At 40.3% G+C, this 18,000-nt stretch overlaps 1 long non-coding RNA gene and 12 other non-coding genes across 13 annotated transcripts; 12 read left to right on the top strand and 1 right to left on the bottom strand.

Moving 5' to 3' along the window:
- Positions 1–1,476: 1,476 nt before the first annotated feature.
- Positions 1,477–2,152, bottom strand: LOC118562554. Its single transcript, XR_004930662.1, has 3 exons — positions 2,061–2,152; positions 1,796–1,955; positions 1,477–1,534 (listed from the first exon to the last, which is right to left on the bottom strand). It is a non-coding gene; the product is annotated as an uncharacterized LOC118562554 (long non-coding RNA).
- Positions 2,153–3,757: 1,605 nt separating this feature from the next.
- On the top strand, positions 3,758–3,831 carry trnat-ugu. Its single transcript has one exon. It is a non-coding gene; the product is annotated as a tRNA-Thr (tRNA).
- Positions 3,832–4,898: 1,067 nt separating this feature from the next.
- trnat-agu lies at positions 4,899–4,972 on the top strand. The gene has a single exon. It is a non-coding gene; the product is annotated as a tRNA-Thr (tRNA).
- Positions 4,973–6,040: 1,068 nt separating this feature from the next.
- Positions 6,041–6,114, top strand: trnat-agu. The gene has a single exon. It is a non-coding gene; the product is annotated as a tRNA-Thr (tRNA).
- A 1,067-nt stretch (positions 6,115–7,181) lies between these two features.
- Positions 7,182–7,255, top strand: trnat-ugu. The gene has a single exon. It is a non-coding gene; the product is annotated as a tRNA-Thr (tRNA).
- Positions 7,256–8,322: 1,067 nt separating this feature from the next.
- On the top strand, positions 8,323–8,396 carry trnat-agu. The gene has a single exon. It is a non-coding gene; the product is annotated as a tRNA-Thr (tRNA).
- Positions 8,397–9,464: 1,068 nt separating this feature from the next.
- Positions 9,465–9,538, top strand: trnat-ugu. Its single transcript has one exon. It is a non-coding gene; the product is annotated as a tRNA-Thr (tRNA).
- A 1,067-nt stretch (positions 9,539–10,605) lies between these two features.
- On the top strand, positions 10,606–10,679 carry trnat-agu. Its single transcript has one exon. It is a non-coding gene; the product is annotated as a tRNA-Thr (tRNA).
- Positions 10,680–11,746: 1,067 nt separating this feature from the next.
- trnat-ugu lies at positions 11,747–11,820 on the top strand. The gene has a single exon. It is a non-coding gene; the product is annotated as a tRNA-Thr (tRNA).
- Positions 11,821–12,887: 1,067 nt separating this feature from the next.
- On the top strand, positions 12,888–12,961 carry trnat-agu. Its single transcript has one exon. It is a non-coding gene; the product is annotated as a tRNA-Thr (tRNA).
- A 1,067-nt stretch (positions 12,962–14,028) lies between these two features.
- trnat-agu lies at positions 14,029–14,102 on the top strand. The gene has a single exon. It is a non-coding gene; the product is annotated as a tRNA-Thr (tRNA).
- A 1,070-nt stretch (positions 14,103–15,172) lies between these two features.
- trnat-ugu lies at positions 15,173–15,246 on the top strand. The gene has a single exon. It is a non-coding gene; the product is annotated as a tRNA-Thr (tRNA).
- A 1,083-nt stretch (positions 15,247–16,329) lies between these two features.
- Positions 16,330–16,403, top strand: trnat-agu. Its single transcript has one exon. It is a non-coding gene; the product is annotated as a tRNA-Thr (tRNA).
- The last annotated feature ends 1,597 nt before the right edge of the window (positions 16,404–18,000 follow it).

Raw genomic sequence — 18,000 nt, 5'->3', positions numbered from 1 at the left:
GGAAAAAGGGAGTTTTTGCCTTCCCGGACAGACGGCTTGGGTTCCCCGCGCGGACCTGGCCCCTCCGCGCTGGGGTGGAGGAGAGAGGACAGAGGTGAGTGAAAATACATTTTTTGCTGCTCTGTCTCCTCCTCTTCTCTGCTTGTTAGCGATGAATCTGCCGCCTGTGTAATTTGAATTGGGAAGAGCGTTGTTTGTGATTGATTGACAGACGGGAGTGGTCGTTCCTTTGGCTTGACATCTATTTGGTATTTTTCTACGTAGAAAAATAAGTTGTCTAAACATCAAAAGATTTGGAATGATATTTGCTTCCTCCACAGTTGGGCACACATGACAACTTAAAGAAGTGATTGGTTACTCCCAGCCGCTTTTATCGGATGTCCCGTCAAATATGACGTTAGAAGCGACGGCGTATAAGAAATGAATCGGACCAGTACGGGTCTTTGCTGAAGTTTTTCTAATATACATAACTTTTTAGAATCAAAGAGATCATTTCTGAAAGAATTGATCTTATAAATGTTCGGTTTGGTCGGAGTCTTTAGGGCGCGGCCCTGTTAATGTAAGCGCTTGAAAAAAGAAAAAGGCAGTTCTCGGATCATTCCATGCGTGGAACTCCGATGAAAATGTGGCCTTAACAGAGTTGACTGCAGTCTGTTTTTGGTTGAGTACTCCAGGTTTAGGCAAACGAGGTTAAAGCCTCCTATCAAATTTGAAGCAAAGAGGCCTTGCTGGTGCACGTGAAGTATAAATGTTTATTTTTAACTTTTTTTTTTTTGCTCTGGGTCCCATAAAAAACCTGATTTAAATTTTCTGTGCGCACAGTTAAAATCCAGGAACATTGAACATTTGGACCTTTAAGAAAAACAATAAGTCTCCCGGGAGAGTGAGAGTGAAAGGAAAACGTGAGAATGTGGGAATGTTGAAAGGTGATGATTAAGAATGTGTGATTGTTGTTGACGTCTACGTGTGATTATAAAGGATGAGAGCTTTATTGGATGACTAAAACGCATGGATGAATGAAACTGCATGGTTGCTTTTGTTTTGTTTTTTTTGTTTTTTTGTTTTTTGTATTCAAGTCCCACTGTTAGAGGTAAAGTTGTCTAGGTTGATGAGCTAAAAAGTGCTTGGAAACTTTTATTGTTGTAAGGAAATCTTGGTGGACCAAGGTGTGTATACTTTTTGAAGTTGTTATGTTGTTAAGATGTGGGTGCAGGTATTTAAACTTTGTATTTGTAAGACTGTTTTGTTTGGGGAAGGAGACGGCTCCGTCTGCCTTTTTTGCCTGTCAGCGGGGCAGAACCACTGGCAGGCTGAGTTATTTTTAGCCTGTTAGTTAAAGACTGCCAAGTAGCTCTCTCCCCCGCCCGAAGGAAAATCTTGCACACAAACACTAAGTTCTCCTCAGGCAGAGGAACCACACATACAGCTCTACGTAGGCAAGGAGAGCCACACACACAACACTTTTCACTCCCTCCTCCGGAGCGTTGCCCCTCCTCTCCCTCTCTCCCCCGCCCGAGGAGAGACAAAAGGACCTCTGAAAAAACAAAAAGTAAAAAGATTTTAGTCTCGCTTTCACGAGAGAAATTAACCCCGTATTGCATCTCAATTTTTTTTGTTTTTCTTAATGTGGATTAACGAAATGTGGACGATTTGTTAATCTGCGGAAACACACTAAATGACTGTCATCAGGACTCAATCAAAGTTCTGCAAAGATTAGCAGAGGGAGGACACAAGGTCTCCAAACAAAACTACAGTACTGTCAACCACAGGTAGATTACCTAGAAAAGACAAATACCTCAAGGAAGAGTTAGCATTTCACCTTCTCAACTGGAAGGTGTTAGCAAAGCTCCAAGTCCACGGACAGTCAGCGAAATGATGACATTGTTGGGAATGACAGGTTTCAATGCAGACTGGATTGAAAACTATGCAGGAAAACAGCATCGTTTAGAGAACTCCTAAAAGAAGCAGGAAACCAGTTGTTTAAAGCAGTGTTAAAATGGACAACTGAAGCTAAAATAGCTTTTGAGACACTAAAACAGCACTACGATAAAGAATTTTACCTGTATGTAGCCAACAGAAAAACATGTACGCGTCAATGTACTAATGCAAGAAACCTCACCCCCACCAACTTGTCAGTGAGAGCCTGCGTCTGCTCCGCTGTCCCCTGACCAAGAAAAAAAAGAAAAAAAAAAAAAACTTACAGGGTAGAGTTGAAATGTAACAGTATCTTACCAAAACCTTAACCCTTTGTTACCTCCTTGGCAACCCCTACCGTTTGCCAAATTAAACTCGCTCTGTCCAAAGAACATTAACCCATTAATAGCCCTACTGTCGTCGGTTCACTGGATCGATCATTGATTTTGAGGTTGAGTTGAAGCCTACTTAGTATGGATGTTTAATTGGACGTGTGATGTGATGAATGAGGTTATTTGAATATGTGAAATGCATGTGACAAGGTATTAACATTGCATGTTCGGCTTTAAGCATTAACAGCTGTTTCAATCGTAATGCAGAGCAAACACGCTGTGTGAAAGCAGACACACACACACACGCGCATGCTTTAAATAACTGCTGACAAGCAACTAGAAACGTAAAACTGTTTATAGCAATTAATAGAATAAATGCCGGCAAGATTATCTATAACATACAAAAGTTTGTGTTTGTCTAAGTGTTGTCTAAATGTTGTGTACGTCTAAGTGTTGTTTAGGGGTATTTTGTGTAAATGTTAATCTATGTTGCGAAGGCGGTTTACTGACAGTTGTCTGATTTTTGTTTGTGCTATCGCAGTATGTTTTAATAATAATGTTGATAAGCATTATTAACGCAATGACATAATGGATCAACGAGAATTTATTAGTGTAAACAAAGGTCATAAGTTTTAGCTGTCCACAATGCCTGATGTCTCAGTATTCACAAAAGTCCGGACTGAAGTGAATGTTGGCGAATTGCCTTAAGATTATGCATTGGATTGTACTAAATTCTTAGGAATACTGGGGTGTCAGTCAGGCTGGAACTCAATTGTGAGGTTTATTAAAAAGAATCATCATCCATAAGCCTTTGTCAGTATCAGGAGTATGGGTGGAGAAAAGAAAAGAGAAGGAAAAGAGGAAAACCATTAATGATGTCTGTGTATTATGTGATAATGATGTCTTAAGAACAATGACCATTAGACTTTTGGTATATTTACGGTAACATATACTTGAGTTAATGGTTTAGATAATTAAAGTGTAAATAGTACTGAACTAAGCGGTCGGTTATGCAAAAACTTTGGAAGTGGTTGTGCCTCTCCACTCCTAAATTCCATGACTGACACAATGCCAGAAGCTGCAGAGCTCTGAGAGAGCACAGCAGAAAGAAGGAGAGAGCAGCACAGAGGGGAGTTGAGACTCCCGACTGCACAACAGGGGCGACCCTAGGAAAACAGGGCCCCAACATATTTGACGTCTGTCGAATCACTATGAGTCAATAAACCATAAAATTTAAAGCATATGGGAGATCTGGATAATTAAAAACAACTTAAACGGCGAAACTGAAAAGGAGGCTTGTGATCAAAAGGTACTTCTAAATTAGTTCTCTTTTGGTTGGTTCACCATTGAGACTGATTATTAAAATACAAGTTTAATGTAAGCAACAGCTAAAAATTATAGCATTTACAGTGATTAATAAGGTCTAATTTAAATAGAATTAGAGTTGCAAAAGAATAGGTGTTTTATGGGTCCCCTCAATACTTGGAAAATGGACATTCCCCAAATACTGAGGCGCTGTGGCTTAGTTGGTCAAAGTGCCTGTCTTGTAAACAGGAGATCCTGGGTTCAAATCCCAGCAGTGCCTTTGGACCATCATTCATATTTAATGTAGACAGTGAGCCAAACTTCTTACCAAAAGGGTTTGTGAGCTATGGTGTTTTTAGCCTTAATTGAACTCCTGTCGTATAGGAGTCGAAAATTGGGGCAGACAAGAATCTCTTCTAAAAAATCCATTATCATAGTCAACTCAGACAAAACTCCAAACCAGGGCTCCATCCAAGTACCTCTATTGGGTAAGCACTCTTTAGCCAAAGCGGAAGTGCGCCAGCGGTCGCCATGATAGGTGCTGTCCCAATAATGCAGTTAGCAAAGAAGGAGGTAGGAAAAGGAGCCTGTAATCTTCCTCTCACAGCTAGTTTTGCTTTGGAACCCTGCAACATCAATTACCAGCGCTAAGAAGCCTTAAAGTATTGCACAATCTATGCGCGACATGACGTATTAGCAAAGCCCCTTAACGGAATGTCCAGAGAGAAGATATGGCGTACTTTGTAGTTCATTTTCGCAAGAATGTAGTCCTGGATTTTACTCGCATCATACTGTACATATACGTTTCCATCAGGTCATGACATGATGGTCATTGTGGAGACAATGAGTTTTAAACACAATGATTATGAAGCAGTGCGGATCAGTTTCTAAGATTTCTGCAGCGTACGAGCTAACGCTAATGCTAACCTGAGCATAATTACTCCCTTTTCTGGTGAATGATGAACATAATTAGGCAAATTAATACCTGAACATCATTCAAATATCTGATAAGACTTTGGTAGAAAATTTGTACTTTCAACCTTGCGCAAGTTTCAGAAAAAATGTGGTTTTCCTTATCAAAGCTTATTCCATTGCTTTAGGTTTGGTTAAAATTTTTGACGAGGTACTTGGTATTAAAAAGGTCGCCATACAAGCTGCTTTATCTTAGTAAGTCAAAGCACCTGGCTCTTAAAGAGAAAACAAATCTGAGTTCAACAATCAGCTTGATTTCTTGGCTGCAAGGAGAAATTGTACCACTTGTGTTGTAAATATTGAAGGCCATGAGTAATGGATTTCTTTTTATGGGTCGCCTGAATACTTGAAAAATGGACATTCACCAAATCCTGAGGCGCTGTGGCTTAGTTGGTCAAAGTGCCTGTCTAGTAAACAGGAGATCCTGGGTTCAAATCCCAGCAGTGCCTTTGGAGCATCCTTCATATTTAATGTAGACAGTGAGCCAAACTTCTTACCAAAAGGGTTTGTGAGCTATGGTGTTTTTAGCCTTAATTGAACTCCTGTCGTATAGGAGTCGAAAATTGGGGCAGACAAGAATCTGTTCTAAAAAAATCCATTATCATAGTCAACTCAGACAAAACTCCAAACCAGGGCTCCATCCAAGTACCTCTATTGGGTAAGCACTCTTTAGCCAAAGCGGAAGTGCGCCAGCGGTCGCCATGATAGGTGCTGTCCCAATAATGCAGTTAGCAAAGAAGGAGGTAGGAAAAGGAGCCTGTAATCTTCCTCTCACAGCTAGTTTTGCTTTGGAACCCTGCAACATCAATTACCAGCGCTAAGAAGCCTTAAAGTATTGCACAATCTATGCGCGACATGACGTATTAGCAAAGCCCCTTAACGGAATGTCCAGAGAGAAGATATGGCGTACTTTGTAGTTCATTTTCACAAGAATGTAGTCCTGGATTTTACTCGCATCATACTGTACATATACGTTTCCATCAGGTCATGACATGATGGTCATTGTGGAGACAATGAGTTTTAAACACAATGATTATGAAGCAGTGCCGATCAGTTTCTAAGATTTCTGCAGCGTACGAGCTAACGCTAATGCTAACCTGAGCATAATTACTCCCTTTTCTGGTGAATGATGAACATAATTAGGCAAATTAATACCTGAACATCATTCAAATATCTGATAAGACTTTGGTAGAAAATTTGTACTTTCAACCTTGCGCAAGTTTCAGAAAAAACGTGGTTTTCCTTATCAAAGCTTATTCCATTGCTTTAGGTTTGGTTAAAATTTATGACGAGGTACTTGGTATTAAAAAGGTCGCCATACAAGCTGCTTTATCTTAGTAAGTCAAAGCACCTGGCTCTTAAAGAGAAAACAAATCTGAGTTCAACAATCAGCTTGATTTCTTGGCTGCAAGGAGAAATTGTACCACTTGTGTTGTAAATATTGAAGGCCATGAGTAATGGATTTCTTTTTATGGGTCGCCTGAATACTTGAAAAATGGACATTCACCAAATCCTGAGGCGCTGTGGCTTAGTTGGTCAAAGTGCCTGTCTAGTAAACAGGAGATCCTGGGTTCAAATCCCAGCAGTGCCTTTGGAGCATCCTTCATATTTAATGTAGACAGTGAGCCAAACTTCTTACCAAAAGGCTTTGTGTGCTATGATGTTTTTAGCTTTAATTGAACTCCTGTCGTATAGGAGTCGAAAATTGGGGCAGACAAGAATCTCTTCTAAAAAATCCATTATCATAGTCAACTCAGACAAAACTCCAAACCAGGGCTCCATCCAAGTACCTCTATTGGGTAAGCACTCTTTAGCCAAAGCGGAAGTGCGCCAGCGGTCGCCATGATAGGTGCTGTCCCAATAATGCAGTCAGCAAAGAAGGAGGTAGGAAAAGGAGCCTGTAATCTTCCTCTCACAGCTAGTTTTGCTTTGGAACCCTGCAACATCAATTACCAGCGCTAAGAAGCCTTAAAGTATTGCACAATCTATGCGCGACATGACGTATTAGCAAAGCCCCTTCACGGAATGTCCAGAGAGAAGATATGGCGTACTTTGTAGTTCATTTTCACATGAATGTAGTCCTGGATTTTACTCGCATCATACTGTACATATACGTTTCCATCAGGTCATGACATGATGGTCATTGTGGAGACAATGAGTTTTAAACACAATGATTATGAAGCAGTGCCGATCAGTTTCTAAGATTTCTGCAGCGTACGAGCTAACGCTAATGCTAACCTGAGTATAATTACTCCCTTTTCTGGTGAATGATGAACATAATTAGGCAAATTAATACCTGAACATCATTCAAATATCTGATAAGACTTTGGTAGAAAATTTGTACTTTCAACCTTGCGCAAGTTTCAGAAAAAACGTGGTTTTCCTTATCAAAGCTTATTCCATTGCTTTAGGTTTGGTTAAAATTTATGACGAGGTACTTGGTATTAAAAAGGTTGCCATACAAGCTTCTTTATCTTAGTAAGTCAAAGCACCTGGCTCTTAAAGAGAAAACAAATCTGAGTTCAACAATCAGCTTGATTTCTTGGTTGCAAGAAGAAATTTTACCACTTGTGTTATAAATATTGAAGGCCATGAGTATTGGATTCCTTTTTATGAGTCCCCTCAATACTTGGAAAATGGACATTCCCCAAATACTGAGGCGCTGTGGCTTAGTTGGTCAAAGTGCCTGTCTTGTAAACAGGAGATCCTGGGTTCAAATCCCAGCAGTGCCTTTGGACCATCATTCATATTTAATGTAGACAGTGAGCCAAACTTCTTACCAAAAGGGTTTGTGAGCTATGGTGTTTTTAGCCTTAATTGAACTCCTGTCGTATAGGAGTCGAAAATTGGGGCAGACAAGAATCTCTTCTAAAAAATCCATTATCATAGTCAACTCAGACAAAACTCCAAACCAGGGCTCCATCCAAGTACCTCTATTGGGTAAGCACTCTTTAGCCAAAGCGGAAGTGCGCCAGCGGTCGCCATGATAGGTGCTGTCCCAATAATGCAGTCAGCAAAGAAGGAGGTAGGAAAAGGAGCCTGTAATCTTCCTCTCACAGCTAGTTTTGCTTTGGAACCCTGCAACATCAATTACCAGCGCTAAGAAGCCTTAAAGTATTGCACAATCTATGCGCGACATGACGTATTAGCAAAGCCCCTTCACGGAATGTCCAGAGAGAAGATATGGTGTACTTTGTAGTTCATTTTCGCAAGAATGTAGTCCTGGATTTTACTCGCATCATACTGTACATATACGTTTCCATCAGGTCATGACATGATGGTCATTGTGGAGACAATGAGTTTTAAACACAATGATTATGAAGCAGTGCCGATCAGTTTCTAAGATTTCTGCAGCGTACGAGCTAACGCTAATGCTAACCTGAGCATAATTACTCCCTTTTCTGGTGAATGATGAACATAATTAGGCAAATTAATACCTGAACATCATTCAAATATCTGATAAGACTTTGGTAGAAAATTTGTACTTTCAACCTTGCACAAGTTTCAGAAAAAACGTGGTTTTCCTTATCAAAGCTTATTCCATTGCTTTAGGTTTGGTTAAAATTTATGACGAGGTACTTGGTATTAAAAAGGTCGCCATACAAGCTGCTTTATCTTAGTAAGTCAACGCACCTGGCTCTTAAAGAGAAAACAAATCTGAGTTCAACAATCAGCTTGATTTCTTGGTTGCAAGAAGAAATTTTACCACTTGTGTTATAAATATTGAAGGCCATGAGTATTGGATTCCTTTTTATGGGTCGCCTGAATACTTGGAAAATGGACATTCACCAAATCCTGAGGCGCTGTGGCTTAGTTGGTCAAAGTGCCTGTCTAGTAAACAGGAGATCCTGGGTTCAAATCCCAGCAGTGCCTTTGGAGCATCCTTCATATTTAATGTAGACAGTGAGCCAAACTTCTTACCAAAAGGGTTTGTGAGCTATGATGTTTTTAGCTTTAATTGAACTCCTGTCGTATAGGAGTCGAAAAATTGGGGCAGACAAGAATCTCTTCTCAAAAATCCATTATCATAGTCAACTCAGACAAAACTCCAAACCAGGGCTCCATCCAAGTACCTCTATTGGGTAAGCACTCTTTAGCCAAAGCGGAAGTGCGCCAGCGGTCGCCATGATAGGTGCTGTCCCAATAATGCAGTCAGCAAAGAAGGAGGTAGGAAAAGGAGCCTGTAATCTTCCTCTCACAGCTAGTTTTGCTTTGGAACCCTGCAACATCAATTACCAGCGCTAAGAAGCCTTAAAGTATTGCACAATCTATGCGCGACATGACGTATTAGCAAAGCCCCTTAACGGAATGTCCAGAGAGAAGATATGGCGTACTTTGTAGTTCATTTTCGCAAGAATGTAGTCCTGGATTTTACTCGCATCATACTGTACATATACGTTTCCATCAGGTCATGACATGATGGTCATTGTGGAGACAATGAGTTTTAAACACAATGATTATGAAGCAGTGCCGATCAGTTTCTAAGATTTCTGCAGCGTACGAGCTAACGCTAATGCTAACCTGAGTATAATTACTCCCTTTTCTGGTGAATGATGAACATAATTAGGCAAATTAATACCTGAACATCATTCAAATATCTGATAAGACTTTGGTAGAAAATTTGTACTTTCAACCTTGCGCAAGTTTCAGAAAAACCGTGGTTTTCCTTTTCAAAGCTTATTCCATTGCTTTAGGTTTGGTTAAAATTTATGACGAGGTACTTGGTATTAAAAAGGTCGCCATACAAGCTGCTTTATCTTAGTTAGTCAAAGCACCTGGCTCTTAAAGAGAAAACAAATCTGAGTTCAACAATCAGCTTGATTTCTTGGCTGCAAGGAGAAATTGTACCACTTGTGTTGTAAATATTGAAGGCCATGAGTAATGGATTTCTTTTTATGGGTCCCCTCAATACTTGGAAAATGGACATTCCCCAAATACTGAGGAGCTGTGGCTTAGTTGGTCAAAGTGCCTGTCTTGTAAACAGGAGATCCTGGGTTCAAATCCCAGCAGTGCCTTTGGACCATCCTTCATATTTAATGTAGACAGTGAGCCAAACTTCTTACCAAAAGGGTTTGTGAGCTATGGTGTTTTTAGCCTTAATTGAACTCCTGTCGTATAGGAGTCGAAAATTGGGGCAGACAAGAATCTCTTCTAAAAAATCCATTATCATAGTCAACTCAGACAAAACTCCAAACCAGGGCTCCATCCAAGTACCTCTATTGGGTAAGCACTCTTTAGCCAAAGCGGAAGTGCGCCAGCGGTCGCCATGATAGGTGCTGTCCCAATAATGCAGTCAGCAAAGAAGGAGGTAGGAAAAGGAGCCTGTAATCTTCCTCTCACAGCTAGTTTTGCTTTGGAACCCTGCAACATCAATTACCAGCGCTAAGAAGCCTTAAAGTATTGCACAATCTATGCGCGACATGACGTATTAGCAAAGCCCCTTAACGGAATGTCCAGAGAGAAGATATGGCGTACTTTGTAGTTCATTTTCGCAAGAATGTAGTCCTGGATTTTACTCGCATCATACTGTACATATACGTTTCCATCAGGTCATGACATGATGGTCATTGTGGAGACAATGAGTTTTAAACACAATGATTATGAAGCAGTGCCGATCAGTTTCTAAGATTTCTGCAGCGTACGAGCTAACGCTAATGCTAACCTGAGCATAATTACTCCCTTTTCTGGTGAATGATGAACATAATTAGGCAAATTAATACCTGAACATCATTCAAATATCTGATAAGACTTTGGTAGAAAATTTGTACTTTCAACCTTGCGCAATTTTCAGAAAAAACGTGGTTTTCCTTATCAAAGCTTATTCCATTGCTTTAGGTTTGGTTAAAATTTATGACGAGGTACTTGGTATTAAAAAGGTCGCCATACAAGCTGCTTTATCTTAGTAAGTCAAAGCACCTGGCTCTTAAAGAGAAAACAAATCTGAGTTCAACAATCAGCTTGATTTCTTGGCTGCAAGGAGAAATTGTACCACTTGTGTTGTAAATATTGAAGGCCATGAGTAATGGATTTCTTTTTATGGGTCGCCTGAATACTTGAAAAATGGACATTCACCAAATCCTGAGGCGCTGTGGCTTAGTTGGTCAAAGTGCCTGTCTAGTAAACAGGAGATCCTGGGTTCAAATCCCAGCAGTGCCTTTGGAGCATCCTTCATATTTAATGTAGACAGTGAGCCAAACTTCTTACCAAAAGGGTTTGTGAGCTATGATGTTTTTAGCTTTAATTGAACTCCTGTCGTATAGGAGTCGAAAATTGGGGCAGACAAGAATCTCTTCTAAAAAATCCATTATCATAGTCAACTCAGACAAAACTCCAAACCAGGGCTCCATCCAAGTACCTCTATTGGGTAAGCACTCTTTAGCCAAAGCGGAAGTGCGCCAGCGGTCGCCATGATAGGTGCTGTCCCAATAATGCAGTTAGCAAAGAAGGAGGTAGGAAAAGGAGCCTGTAATCTTCCTCTCACAGCTAGTTTTACTTTGGAACCCTGCGACATCAATTACCAGCGCTAAGAAGCCTTAAAGTATTGCACAATCTATGCGCGACATGACGTATTAGCAAAGCCCCTTCACGGAATGTCCAGAGAGAAGATATGGCGTACTTTGTAGTTCATTTTCACAAGAATGTAGTCCTGGATTTTACTCGCATCATACTGTACATATACGTTTCCATCAGGTCATGACATGATGGTCATTGTGGAGACAATGAGTTTTAAACACAATGATTATGAAGCAGTGCGGATCAGTTTCTAAGATTTCTGCAGCGTACGAGCTAACGCTAATGCTAACCTGAGTATAATTACTCCCTTTTCTGGTGAATGATGAACATAATTAGGCAAATTAATACCTGAACATCATTCAAATATCTGATAAGACTTTGGTAGAAAATTTGTACTTTCAACCTTGCGCAAGTTTCAGAAAAAACGTGGTTTTCCTTATCAAAGCTTATTCCATTGCTTTAGGTTTGGTTAAAATTTATGACGAGGTACTTGGTATTAAAAAGGTCGCCATACAAGCTTCTTTATCTTAGTAAGTCAAAGCACCTGGCTCTTAAAGAGAAAACAAATCTGAGTTCAACAATCAGCTTGATTTCTTGGTTGCAAGAAGAAATTTTACCACTTGTGTTATAAATATTGAAGGCCATGAGTATTGGATTCCTTTTTATGGGTCCCCTCAATACTTGGAAAATGGACATTCCCCAAATACTGAGGCGCTGTGGCTTAGTTGGTCAAAGTGCCTGTCTTGTAAACAGGAGATCCTGGGTTCAAATCCCAGCAGTGCCTTTGGACCATCATTCATATTTAATGTAGACAGTGAGCCAAACTTCTTACCAAAAGGGTTTGTGAGCTATGGTGTTTTTAGCCTTAATTGAACTCCTGTCGTATAGGAGTCGAAAATTGGGGCAGACAAGAATCTCTTCTAAAAAATCCATTATCATAGTCAACTCAGACAAAACTCCAAACCAGGGCTCCATCCAAGTACCTCTATTGGGTAAGCACTCTTTAGCCAAAGCGGAAGTGCGCCAGCGGTCGCCATGATAAGTGCTGTCCCAATAATGCAGTTAGCAAAGAAGGAGGTAGGAAAAGGAGCCTGTAATCTTCCTCTCACAGCTAGTTTTACTTTGGAACCCTGCGACATCAATTACCAGCGCTAAGAAGCCTTAAAGTATTGCACAATCTATGCGCGACATGACGTATTAGCAAAGCCCCTTCACGGAATGTCCAGAGAGAAGATATGGCGTACTTTGTAGTTCATTTTCACATGAATGTAGTCCTGGATTTTACTCGCATCATACTGTACATATACGTTTCCATCAGGTCATGACATGATGGTCATTGTGGAGACAATGAGTTTTAAACACAATGATTATGAAGCAGTGCCGATCAGTTTCTAAGATTTCTGCAGCGTACGAGCTAACGCTAATGCTAACCTGAGTATAATTACTCCCTTTTCTGGTGAATGATGAACATAATTAGGCAAATTAATACCTGAACATCATTCAAATATCTGATAAGACTTTGGTAGAAAATTTGTACTTTCAACCTTGCGCAAGTTTCAGAAAAAACGTGGTTTTCCTTATCAAAGCTTATTCCATTGCTTTAGGTTTGGTTAAAATTTATGACGAGGTACTTGGTATTAAAAAGGTCGCCATACAAGCTGCTTTATCTTAGTAAGTCAAAGCACCTGGCTCTTAAAGAGAAAACAAATCTGAGTTCAACAATCAGCTTGATTTCTTGGCTGCAAGGAGAAATTGTACCACTTGTGTTGTAAATATTGAAGGCCATGAGTAATGGATTTCTTTTTATGGGTCGCCTGAATACTTGAAAAATGGACATTCACCAAATCCTGAGGCGCTGTGGCTTAGTTGGTCAAAGTGCCTGTCTAGTAAACAGGAGATCCTGGGTTCAAATCCCAGCAGTGCCTTTGGAGCATCCTTCATATTTAATGTAGACAGTGAGCCAAACTTCTTACCAAAAGGCTTTGTGTGCTATGATGTTTTTAGCTTTAATTGAACTCCTGTCGTATAGGAGTCGAAAATTGGGGCAGACAAGAATCTCTTCTAAAAAATCCATTATCATAGTCAACTCAGACAAAACTCCAAACCAGGGCTCCATCCAAGTACCTCTATTGGGTAAGCACTCTTTAGCCAAAGCGGAAGTGCGCCAGCGGTCGCCATGATAGGTGCTGTCCCAATAATGCAGTCAGCAAAGAAGGAGGTAGGAAAAGGAGCCTGTAATCTTCCTCTCACAGCTAGTTTTGCTTTGGAACCCTGCAACATCAATTACCAGCGCTAAGAAGCCTTAAAGTATTGCACAATCTATGCGCGACATGACGTATTAGCAAAGCCCCTTCACGGAATGTCCAGAGAGAAGATATGGCGTACTTTGTAGTTCATTTTCGCAAGAATGTAGTCCTGGATTTTACTCGCATCATACTGTACATATACATTTCCGTCAGGTCATGACATGATGGTCATTGTGGAGACAATGAGTTTTAAACACAATGATTATGAAGCAGTGCCGATCAGTTTCTAAGATTTCTGCAGCGTACGAGCTAACGCTAATGCTAACCTGAGCATAATTACTCCCTTTTCTGGTGAATGATGAACATAATTAGGCAAATTAATACCTGAACATCATTCAAATATCTGATAAGACTTTGGTAGAAAATTTGTACTTTCAACCTTGCGCAAGTTTCAGAAAAAACGTGGTTTTCCTTATCAAAGCTTATTCCATTGCTTTAGGTTTGGTTAAAATTTATGACGAGGTACTTGGTATTAAAAAGGTCGCCATACAAGCTGCTTTATCTTAGTAAGTCAAAGCACCTGGCTCTTAAAGAGAAAACAAATCTGAGTTCAACAATCAGCTTGATTTCTTGGCTGCAAGGAGAAATTGTACCACTTGTGTTGTAAATATTGAAGGCCATGAGTAATGGATTTCTTTTTATGGGTCGCCTGAATACTTGAAAAATGGACATTCACCAAATCCTGAGGCGCTGTGGCTTAGTTGGTCAAAGTGCCTGTCTAGTAAACAGGAGATCCTGGGTTCAAATCCCAGCAGTGCCTTTGGAGCATCCTTCATATTTAATGTAGACAGTGAGCCAAACTTCTTACCAAAAGGCTTTGTGTGCTATGATGTTTTTAGCTTTAATTGAACTCCTGTCGTATAGGAGTCGAAAATTGGGGCAGACAAGAATCTCTTCTAAAAAATCCATTATCATAGTCAACTCAGACAAAACTCCAAACCAGGGCTCCATCCAAGTACCTCTATTGGGTAAGCACTCTTTAGCCAAAGCGGAAGTGCGCCAGCGGTCGCCATGATAGGTGCTGTCCCAATAATGCAGTCAGCAAAGAAGGAGGTAGGAAAAGGAGCCTGTAATCTTCCTCTCACAGCTAGTTTTGCTTTGGAACCCTGCAACATCAATTACCAGCGCTAAGAAGCCTTAAAGTATTGCACAATCTATGCGCGACATGACGTATTAGCAAAGCCCCTTCACGGAATGTCCAGAGAGAAGATATGGCGTACTTTGTAGTTCATTTTCACATGAATGTAGTCCTGGATTTTACTCGCATCATACTGTACATATACGTTTCCATCAGGTCATGACATGATGGTCATTGTGGAGACAATGAGTTTTAAACACAATGATTATGAAGCAGTGCGGATCAGTTTTCTAAGATTTCTGCAGCGTACGAGCTAACGCTAATGCTAACCTGAGTATAATTACTCCCTTTTCTGGTGAATGATGAACATAATTAGGCAAATTAATACCTGAACATCATTCAAATATCTGATAAGACTTTGGTAGAAAATTTGTACTTTCAACCTTGCGCAAGTTTCAGAAAAAACGTGGTTTTCCTTATCAAAGCTTATTCCACTTGCTTTAGGTTTGGTTAAAATTTATGACGAGGTACTTGTATTAAAAAGGTTGCCATACAAGCTTCTTTATCTTAGTAAGTCAAAGCACCTGGCTCTTAAAGAGAAAACAAATCTGAGTTCAACAATCAGCTTGATTTCTTGGTTGCAAGAAGAAATTTTAACCACTTGTGTTTATAAATATTGAAGGCCATGAGTATTGGATTCCTTTTTATGAGTCCCCTCAATACTTGGAAAATGGACATTCCCCAAATACTGAGGCGCTGTGGCTTAGTTGGTCAAAGTGCCTGTCTTGTAAACAGGAGATCCTGGGTTCAAATCCCAGCAGTGCCTTTGGACCATCATACATATTTAATGTAGACAGTGAGCCAAACTTCTTACCAAAAGGGTTTGTGAGCTATGGTGTTTTTAGCCTTAATTGAACTCCTGTCGTATAGGAGTCGAAAATTGGGGCAGACAAGAATCTCTTCTAAAAAATCCATTATCATAGTCAACTCAGACAAAACTCCAAACCAGGGCTCCATCCAAGTACCTCTATTGGGTAAGCACTCTTTAGCCAAAGCGGAAGTGCGCCAGCGGTCGCCCTGATACTGGGCTGTTCCAATAATGCAGTCAGCAAGAAGGAGGTAGGAAAAGGAGCCTGTAATCTTTCCTCTCACAGCTAGTTTTGCTTTGGAACCCTTGCAACATCAATTACCAGCGCTAAGAAGCCTTAAAGTATTGCACAATCTATGCGCGACATGACGTATTAGCAAAGCCCCCTTCACGGAATGTCCAAGAGAGAAGATATGGTGTACTTTGTAGTTCATTTTCGCAAAGAATGTAGTCCTGGATTTTACCTCGCATCATACTGTACATATACGTTTCCATCAGGTCATGACATGATGGTCATTGGGAGACAATGAGTTTTACAACACAATGATTATGAAAGCAGTGCCGCTCAGTTTCTACGATTTCTGCTTACAGCGTACGAGCTAACGCTAATGCTAACATGAGCATAATTACTCCCTTTTTTCTGGTGAATGATGAACATAATTAGGCAAATTCATACCATGAACATCATTCAAAATATCTGATAAGACTTTGGTTAGAAAATTTGTACTTTCAACCTGCACAAGTTCAGAAAAAACGTGGGTTTTCCTTATCAAAGCTTATTCCATTGCTTAGGTTTGGTTAAAATATTATGACGATGGTACTTGGTATTAAAAAGGTCGCCATACAAGCTGCTTTATCTTAGTAAGTCCAACGCACCTGGCTCTTAAAGAGAAACAAATCTGAGTTCAACAATCAGCTTGATTTCTTGGTTGCAAGAAGAAATTTTACCACTTGTGTTATAAATATTGAAGGCCATGAGTATTGGATTCCTTTTTATGGGTCGCCTGAATACTTGGAAAATGGACATTCACCAAATATTGAGGCGCTGTGGCTTAGTTGGTCAAAGTGCCTGTCTAGTAAACAGGAGATCCTGGGTTCAAATCCCAGCAGTGCCTTTGGAGCATCCTTCATATTTAATGTAGACAGTGAGCAAACTTCTTACCAAAAGGTTTGTGAGCTATGTGTGTTTTAGCTTTAATTGAACTCCTGTCGTATAGGAGTCGAAAATTGGGCAGACAAGAATCTCTTCTAAAAAATCCATTATCATAGTCAACTCAGACAAAACTCCAAACCAGGGCTCCATCCAAGTACCTCTATTGGGTAAGCACTCTTTAGCCAAAGCGGAAGTGCGCCAGCGGTCGCCATGATAGGTGCTTTCCCAATAATGCAGTAGCAAAGAAGGAGGTAGGAAAAGGAGCCTGTAATCTTCCTCTCACAGCTAGTTTTACTTTGGAACCTGCGACATCAATTACCAGCGCTAAGAAGCCTTAAAGTATTGCACAATCTATGCGCGACATGACGTATTAGCAAAGCCCTTCACGGAATGTCCAGAGAGAAGATATGGCGTACTTTGTAGTTCATTTTCGCAAGAATGTAGTCCTGGATTTTACTCGCATCATACTGTACATATACGTTTCCATCAGGTCATGACATGATGGTCATTGTGGAGACAATGAGTTTTAAACACAATGATTATGAAGCAGTGCCGATCAGTTTCTAAGATTTCTGCAGCGTACGAGCTAACGCTAATGCTAACTGAGTATAATTACTCCCTTTTCTGGTGAATGATGAACATAATTAGGCAAATTAATACTGAACATCATTCAAATATCTGATAAGACTTTGGTAGAGAAAATTTGTACTTTCAACTTGCGCAAGTTTCAGAAAAAAACGTGGTTTTCCTTATCAAAGCTTATTCCATTGCTGTTAGGTTTGGTTAAAATTTATGACGAGGTACTTGGTATTAAAAAGGGTCGCCATACAAGCTTCTTTATCTTAGTAAGTCAAAGCACGGGCTCTTAAAGAGAAAACAAATCTGAGTTCAACAATCAGCTTGATTTTCTTGGTTGCAAGAAGAAATTTTACCACTTGTGTTATAAATATTGAAGGCCATGAGTATTGGATTCTTTTTATGGGTCCCCTCAATACTTGGAAATGGACATTCACCAAATACTGAGGCGCTGTGGCTTAGTGGTCAAAGTGCCGTGTTAGTAAACAGGAGATCCTGGGTTCAAATCCCAGCAGTGCCTTTGGACCATCCTTCATATTTAATGTAGACAGTGAGCCAAACTTCTTACCAAAGGTTGTGAGCTATGGTGTTTTTAGCCTAATTGAACTCCTGTCGTATAGGAGAGTCGAAAATTGGGGGCAGACAAGAATCTCTTCTAAAAATCCATTATCATAGTCAACTCAGACAAAACTCCAAACCAGGGCTCCATCAAGTACCTCTATTGGGTAAGCACTCTTTAGCCAAAGCGGAAGTGCGCCAGCGGTCGCCATGATAGGTGCTGTCCCAAAATGCAGTTAGCAAAGAAGGAGGTAGGAAAAGGAGCCTGTAATCTTCCTCTCACAGCTAGTTTGCTTTGGAACCCTAACATCAATTACCAGCGCTAAGAAGCCTAAAGTATTGCACAATCTTTGCCCGACATGACGATTAGCAAAGGCCCATTAACGGAATGTCCAGAGAGAAGATATGGCGACTTTGTAGTTCAT

Source organism: Fundulus heteroclitus, unplaced genomic scaffold, assembly GCF_011125445.2.
Source record: "Fundulus heteroclitus isolate FHET01 unplaced genomic scaffold, MU-UCD_Fhet_4.1 scaffold_975, whole genome shotgun sequence".
Classification (NCBI taxonomy): Eukaryota; Metazoa; Chordata; class Actinopteri; order Cyprinodontiformes; family Fundulidae; genus Fundulus; species Fundulus heteroclitus.
This window is presented reverse-complemented; position numbering and strand designations above follow the sequence as displayed.